The 7051-nt window shown below is 56.0% G+C and overlaps 1 protein-coding gene across 1 annotated transcript in view; it reads left to right on the top strand.

Moving 5' to 3' along the window:
* The window catches only part of PIGZ (phosphatidylinositol glycan anchor biosynthesis class Z), a 100139-nt gene that overhangs the window by 1055 nt on the left and 92033 nt on the right, over positions 1 to 7051 (top strand). The gene's annotated exons all lie outside the window — the stretch shown is intronic.

Here is a 7051-nt window from a genome sequence, read left to right as displayed (position 1 = left end):
CCGGCCCCGGCGCCAACGGGACCAGCCCGTGGGACAGCGGCCTCTGCTGGCGGGGGAGGGAGGGAGGCCGAACCAGGGCGACGGGGAGAAACCCGCCGGGGACCCCTCGAGGAAGGGACCTTGTCCAGGGTGGGGGCTCCAGTTCCTCCGACCGCCCATGCGCTGGGAGGGAGGCCGGCCCCGGGGACTCTGTGCCCCGCCTCGTCCCCCACTGTGGCCGCGCCAGCTCCAGCCCGGGCCAGCCGTCCGCGGATCCCCCTCCTGAGTCTCCTCAGGCTCTCGCCTCCCGTTCCCCCATGGATGCCCACCGCCCGCACCCACGCCCGAGCTGCCCCGAGCCGCCCCGAGCCTGAAGGGAGCCGGAGGCGAGCCCCCTGAAGGGCTGGGCGTGGGGACACGCCATTCCTCCGGTTCCGAACGCGGGTAGGGGGTGAGCTCCGGCTCCTCACTCGGCCCTGCACCTACTGGGCCCGGCACCGCTCACACCCCGTTCCCGCCCCTGCGCGAGGCCGCAGAAAGAGCCTGGCCGGGGCCTCTCTCTACTCCATTTTGCCAGTTGTCTGAGAAGCCAAAAAAAGTTTCTAGAACTGCCAGCCCTTAAAAAAAAAGAAAAGGAAGAGAAGAAATGGGAGCAGGCAGCCCTCGTCAGCAGACTGGGAGCCGCGTGGGCCCGGAGCTATTTGCATTCCGGTCTGCGGGGGCTCGGGGATGCTGGTGACAGGCCTGGTTCCCGGTGGCTCGCCCCCACCTGTGGGCGTCGGGAAGGATCTCTTCCATCGCTCAGCGGCAGAGGAGGCCCTGGCATCGTCCTGGCTGCAGCCGGGCAATCCCAAGGAGTCCTGGTCACCGTCACCCCGCCGGGAGGGGCCACAAGGACCTGGGCCTCTGCCACCAAGCTTTGTCCCCTCTTGCTGTAGGGAGCCAGTGATTCTCCTCCGACCTGATGATTGCTTGGTTTTTTTAAAGGGAGATTTGAGGGGTGAGAAGTGCGTTTCTGTGTGGCTACTCCGGACTAGTGTGCTGTGGGTCATTGAAGGTGTGGCGTGCGTGGGTGCAGTGACGTTGGATTGTCAGGTGGCAGTAGGGGAGCCCTGCTATGTCAGTGCTAATGAAAGATGTTGGTTTGTTTCTGAAATAAAGCTAAACAAGCCTGCACATGCAGAGGCTTGGACCCTGGTAGAAACTTCCCGCTGCCAATTTGTTGTTTTGTCAGGGGCTCAAAGGCCTACCTGCTCCACCCAAAATGGCAGATTCCATTCTCCAAGAGCCGGTCAGGGACCACTCTCATCCTCTAGTCAGTGAGGCTCCCAACGCCCTTCTTCCACCTGGACTGGTTCTCTGGCCCTTGCAGGGCCTGGGCTGTCCTGCCACATTCCAGCTGCCTCCACCCCATTCCAGCTGCCTCCACCGCATCAGTCTCTGGGGTGTCTGCCCTTCTGGGGGTGGGTACAGATGAGGGTGCAAACTTCTCTGCTGCCCCCTGCCCCACACCTCCAAAATAAGCTGCCCACATCTTTTCTCTGGCAAGCTCACTGCTAACTCACTGGAGGGGGAAGCGTGGGGAGCTGATCTCCAGAGACCCTCCAGTGGGTGCTCTCTGGTATGTACTGAGAGCGTGTGGCCCGGCTGGTCTTTGTCAGTGCTCTGCTCTCCCTCTGGAAGGGGAGGTTTTCTCTGTTTCCCTCTCTCATGGCTTCACTTGGCCCCCACACCATCCCGCCTCACCGCTGTGGCCATCTCCCAGAGCCAGGTCTTGCCCACCACTGCACACAGGCCCATGAAGTCGGCTCAATTATCACAAAGCCAGTCAATTCCTGAGGACCTGGATGGCCAGAGTTGACCCATCTTGTCTCTGCATCACATGGCCCAGTCTCAGCTGCACTGTCACCCCAGCTCGCCTCATCCTACCACTTCCCCACCCTGAACTTTTGGAAAAGGAAAGTTAACCTTTGGGCACCCTAGCTCCTCATCTGAAAAACACACAGAGTACGATCACCGGCGTGGTGAGGCGGTTGTGAAGATCGAATCTAAGGCGCAAAACACTCAGCACAGTGCTTGGCAGACGGCGGGTGCAGGAAGGATGTTCACTGTCACTATTGCTGTTACTCTAGAACCTGTTTTCTTGTCTTCAATTTCAAATTCTTGGGAGAGATCATCCGATTGGCCCAGTGTGCATCAGGCTTTCAGGTGTCTATCACTGGACCAGTCAGCACAGGCCAGAAGCAGGGTCTGTTTGCTGACACATGGCCACCGAAGCCCCAGAAAAAGGAACTGAAATCCTTGTGAGTCAGGCAGCCATTCCCCAGCACCGCCATGGCTACCAGGTCTGTGGTAGGTCTATTGGCCATTGGTGGAGCAAATACTTACTGATACCTACTGTCAGTACCAGGCCGAGACCTAGGCAAGAGGGACCCTAGTCCTCAGTTTTGTGCTTTCAAGCAGTGCTTTTCAGACTTTGATGTGCACATTAATTGCCTGGGGATCTTGTTAAAATGTAGATTCTGGTTCAGAAGGCCTGGCGTGAGGCTGAGAGCCTGCAGTTTTTTTTTTTTTTTTTTTTTTTTTTTTTGAGACGGAGTCTCGCTCTGTCGCCCAAGCTGGAGTGCAGTGGCACTATCCTGGCTCACTGCAAGCTCCACCTCCCGGGTTCACGCCATTCTCCTGCCTCAGCCTCCCGAGTAGCTGGAACTACAGGCGCCCGCCCGCCACCGCACCCGGCTCATTTTTTTGTATTTTTAGTAGAGACGGGGTTTCACCATGGTCTCTATCTCCTGACCTTGTGATCCGCCCGCCTCGGCCTCCCAAAGTGCTGGGATTACAGGCGTGAGCCACCGCGCCCGGCCGAGAGCCTGCAGTTCTAACCAACTCCTAGTTGGTGCCTGTGCCGGTGGTCCAGGGACCACCCTTTGAGACGCAAGCCTTCAGAGGCCTCTGCCGGAGCCCTCCCCTAGACCACACTCCACCACCCACAGAGGGAGGAATCACAGGGAAAAGGGATGCGTTCACTCAAGGGTCTTTGTTTTTTTGAAACGGAGTCTTGCTCGGTTGGTCAGGCTGGAGTGCAGTGGTACAATCTTGGCTCACTACAACCTCCGCCTTCCGGGTTCAAGTGATTCTCCTGCCTCAGCCTCTCAAGTAGCTGGAACTACAGGTGCCTGCCACCACGCATGGCTACTCTTTGTATTTTTAGTAGAAATGGGGTTTCACCATGTTGGACAGGATGGTCTCGAACTCCTGACCTCGTGATCCACCCACCTCGGCCTCCCAAAGGCCTCCCAAAGGGATTACAGGCATGAGCCACCACACCCGGCCTCAGAGCCCATTTTTCACACCATGTTTCAGATACCCTGAATCCTGGAATTCATACCCCAAACAGCCCTGAGCCAGCTTCCAGGGTTTGGAGGGCCCCTTCCCTAGATCCTACCTCCCAAGGCAGCCAAAGCCTTGGAGGTTCCAGTGAGCCATGATGGTGCCGCTGCCCTCCAGACCACACCCTGTCTCAAAAAAAAAAGATATTCCAATTTTGTGGAATAAAAACCAGCTCACTCACCTAAGATTCAGGAAACTTGAATTCTAGTTCCACTTTGGTGTTCGCCCTGGGCCGATACTTTCTCCTCTCCCCATCCAGTTCCCAAATCCATAAACTAAGAAGTGGGTATGGTGCCTTGACGGTTTCTAGCTCTAACAGTGATTCGTAGACTAAAACGCATCTGAGTCTTCACAGGGTTGTTGCCTGTGCTGAAGTGAGAGGACCTGGGTGGACTCCCTTTGTTTCTGACTTTCTCAGCTGCCTGTGAGTTGGTGCTAACAGGCCAGAAGCTGGGTTTCACAGCGGAGAGTCATATACATCAAAGGCTCTCACCTTGAGCATGTGCCAGGATCACCTGAGGGCTTATTAAAACACAGACTGTGAAGCTGGGTGCAATGGTGTGTGCCTGTCATCCCAGCTACTTGGAGGTTGAGGCAGGAGGATTGCTTAAGTCCAGGAGTTGAGGTCAGCCTGGGCAACATAGTGAGACTCCCATCTCTAAATATATATATATATTGGCCAGGCATGGTGGTTCACACCTGTAATCCCAGAACTGTGGGAGGCTGAGGTGCGAGGATTGCTTGAGCCCAGTAGTTCAAGACCAGCCTGGGCAACACAGACCCAATCTCTACCAAAAAAGAAAAGAAAAAGCTTTTAATTAGCCAGGCGTGGTGACGTGTGCCTGTGGTCCCAGCTACTCAGGAGGCTGACAGCGGAGGATCAGTTGGGCCCAGGAGTTCGAGGTTGTAGTGAGCTCTGAGCTGTGATTGCGTCACTGCACCCCAGCCTGGCAGGTTCCCAGCTGGTCCAATGCTGCCGCTCACTCCACCTCACTTTGAAGAACACTGTTCAGGTCAATGTGAGCTCACACGCCATGAGTGCATTAACAGGTGCCTGCCCCAGGGGCTCCAGGGCTGGGGTGGGAAGGGCAAGTGGTTCCCCCTAACCAGGGGACCTCGTGGAGGAGTCTGGGCCCAGCCTGGAAGAAAAGCCAGGTCTGTGTCCATGGGCCCCGGGAGCTCCATGTGGAGAGGTGGAATGTGTGGGAAGGTGCCTCAGCACCTTGCCCGGGTCTCCGAGCAAGCGGGCTGCAGGTGGAATGGCTGACTTCACCCTTTCCCAGCGTGTTGCTCCCCGGTCCCTCTGGCCCTGCACTCCCCACCTCATGATTCTGAGCAGGGCCCTCAGGAAGAGGAGAGAACTCAGAGGTTAGCATATGAAGGTCGTTTGTGGTCAGAATACCCCCCTTCCTCCTTCCTAGCTTCTGAGGTCCCTGGAAACCTCCAATTCCACAGAAAAACCAAATGTTATCTCTCTACTGTGGTCAGTCTTTGGGTTGTTGGAGGTTGAAGAGAAGGGCCTGGTGGTTTACCGGGCAGGGCATTCTTGGCCAGGATCCCCATCCGACGACTGTGTGGCAGACTCTGCTGCTGGTCTTCTCCCCTTCTTCCTGTCTGGCAGACCCCGATTCTGTTCGGGTGGCGATGCGCCCGACTAAAAATACCCACTCCTGCGTGCCCAGGCAACTCAGTTCTGGCTGAAGAAATCTAAGAAGTTCCAGGGCGTGGGTTTCAGGGAGGCTTTTTAGGAGGAACTAACAGCTGGCACAGCCTATTGCCCCGGAGCCCTTCTCCCTCTTCCTGCCCAGAAAATGGACAGGATTGCTGGAAAATGGAGCAAGAAGCACAAGGAAAAGGACCGCATGGTCAGGAGAGCAGAGCAAAAAGACAGAAGCATTCGGCTCAGGTGACAGCGCCCAGGCCTGGAACAGTCTAGACTCCCTGACAGCTGATTCCGGCCTTCTCTTGTTTCAGCCAGCTGCATTCTGAATTGATGTAAGTGGTAACAGTGGAAAGAGCCTGAGATGGGCCCTTGGGGCTCCTAGGCTCTTGTCCTGGCTTTGTGTGGCTCAGGGAAAGTCATGGCCCCTCCGTGTGACCCGTTTCTTCATCTGTGGGGTGACCTGAAGGCCTCCAGGGTCTCCTCAGGCCCTTCTGTAGCTCGGATTCAAGAACCAGAGCTGGTCCCAGCTGAAAGTTCCCGAGATGGGCATAAGTGGGGGTTTCAGGGATGGGGCAGGAAATCACCTTGCGAACAGGTGACAACTGGGGTTGGTGTCTTCTCAGTGTTCAGCCAAAAGGAAACCTTGAAGCACAGATTTCAAGGGGTCTATCAACAGTCCAGTTGTTGGAAGCCTTTTAACACCCCAAAGGGGAATTGTTTCTAAGTATCTCCTTGATTGTGACCTTGGGATTCACATTTGTCCCTGGAAGAAGCCCCTGGGGATCGCTGCAGACCGGTTCCCGGCCCCACACGCCTTGTAAGTTAGGTGGGATGGCCGGTTGGAGCTACCTCAGAGGGAAGCCTGAGGCGCTTTTGATTGGTGGCAACCAGGTCATGAGGCAACCTCTGTGACGTGTGAGTCAGCTTAGGCCTGTGTCCTGTGGCAGAGCCCTGGTTGTGGAGGCAGAGCCATCCCCTCCAGAAGTACAAGGCCTGAGACTGGAGACGAGGAAAGAGCAGGTACCATCAGAAAAGAATGAAAGAATGGGAAATAGATGCCGGCTGCCCCAAACCGCACCATCCTCCACCCTGGCCCAGCCACAGCCCTGTCCTGGCGTGGATTCCTTAAAGCACCTGTCGGTTCTGTGGGCTTTCTAGGGAGGCGGGAGGGTGGGGGCCTATGTCTCAGAGGCAGAATGCACCAAAAGCACTTTTCAAAGGCCATCTGTGGGCAGAGGCACTAACTGGAGATTGCAACAGATGTTTTCATGATCGAGCTAGTGTGAGTCGGCTCAGGAACAGCCACGCTCCACAGAGGCAGCCCGTGAGCCTCCGTTAAAGAGGATCATTGGCCAGATTCCACCACGAAGGCTCTGGGATTCTGCCTGCTCCCTCCTTCTCTTCCTGCCCCCTTTGGAAGGCCTCCTCCAGACTCCAAGCCCAGCCGGTGATGGAATCACCGTAGCCGCAATAAACCCATCTGTGACCGTGGGACACACTGCAGGGGTGGAGAGGAAAGCTTGCCTTTGAACACAGTGAAATATATTCAGCTGTCTCTTCCCTTGGTAAAAATCCTGTGTGTGTGTGTGTGTGTGTGTGTGTGTACATGTGGCTGTGTGTGTGTGTGTGTGTGTGTGTGTGCATGTGTCTGTGTGTGTGTGTGTGTGTGTGTGCCTGTGACTGCGTGTGTCTGTGTGTGTCTGTGTGTCTGTGTGCACGTGTGTGTACATGTGGCTGTGTGTGTGCGTGCGTTGTGTGCATGTGTCTGTATGTGTGTGTGCCTGTGACTGCGTGTGTGTGTCTGTGTGCACGTGTGTGTGCATGTGTCTGTATGTGTGTGTGCCTGTGACTGCGTGTGTCTGTGTGTCTGTGTGCATGTGTGTGTACATGTGGCTGTGTGTGTGTGTGCGTTGTGTGCATGTGTCTCTGTGTGTGTGCATGTGACTGCGTGTGTCTGTGTGTGTGTGTGCACGTGTGTGTACATGTGGCTGTGTGTGTATGCATGTGTGTGTGTGTATA

Source organism: Macaca thibetana, chromosome 2, assembly GCF_024542745.1.
Source record: "Macaca thibetana thibetana isolate TM-01 chromosome 2, ASM2454274v1, whole genome shotgun sequence".
Lineage (NCBI taxonomy): Eukaryota > Metazoa > Chordata > Mammalia > Primates > Cercopithecidae > Macaca > Macaca thibetana.
This window is presented reverse-complemented; position numbering and strand designations above follow the sequence as displayed.